Below are 494 nucleotides of genomic sequence, written 5' to 3'. Positions count from 1 at the left end.
GGTTCAGTATGCCTTCAATTTTGAATGAATCCCCAACAGTGTCACCAGCAAAGCACCCCCACACCAACACACCTCCTTCACCATGCTTCACGGTGGGAACCAGGCATGTAGAATCCATCCGGTCACCTTTTCTGCGTCGCACAAAGACACAGCGGTTGGAACCAAAGATCTCAAACTTGGGCTCATCAGACCAAAGCACAGATTTCACTGGTCTAATGTCCATTCCTTGTGTTTCTTGGCCTAAACAAATCTCTTCTGCTTGTTGCCTGTTCTTAGCAGTGGTTTGCTAGCTACCATTTGATCATGATGGCCTGATTTGTGCAGTCTCCTCTTAACAGTTGTTCTAGTTGTCTGTTGCTAGAACTCTCTGTGGTATTCATCTGGTCTCTAATTTGAGCTGCTGTTAACTTGTGATTTCTGAGGCTGGTGACTCAGATGAACCTAATTCTCTGCAGCAGAGGTGACTCTTGGTCTTCCTTTCCTGGGGCGGTCCT

The 494-nt window shown here is 47.0% G+C and overlaps 1 protein-coding gene across 1 annotated transcript in view; it reads right to left on the bottom strand.

Moving 5' to 3' along the window:
• top3b (DNA topoisomerase III beta) overlaps positions 1–494 on the bottom strand; it is a 153,464-nt gene that overhangs the window by 15,085 nt on the left and 137,885 nt on the right. The window lies entirely within an intron of this gene.

The sequence above is a fragment of the Etheostoma spectabile genome, unplaced genomic scaffold, assembly GCF_008692095.1.
Source record: "Etheostoma spectabile isolate EspeVRDwgs_2016 unplaced genomic scaffold, UIUC_Espe_1.0 scaffold342, whole genome shotgun sequence".
NCBI classification, from domain to species: Eukaryota; Metazoa; Chordata; class Actinopteri; order Perciformes; family Percidae; genus Etheostoma; species Etheostoma spectabile.
This window is presented reverse-complemented; position numbering and strand designations above follow the sequence as displayed.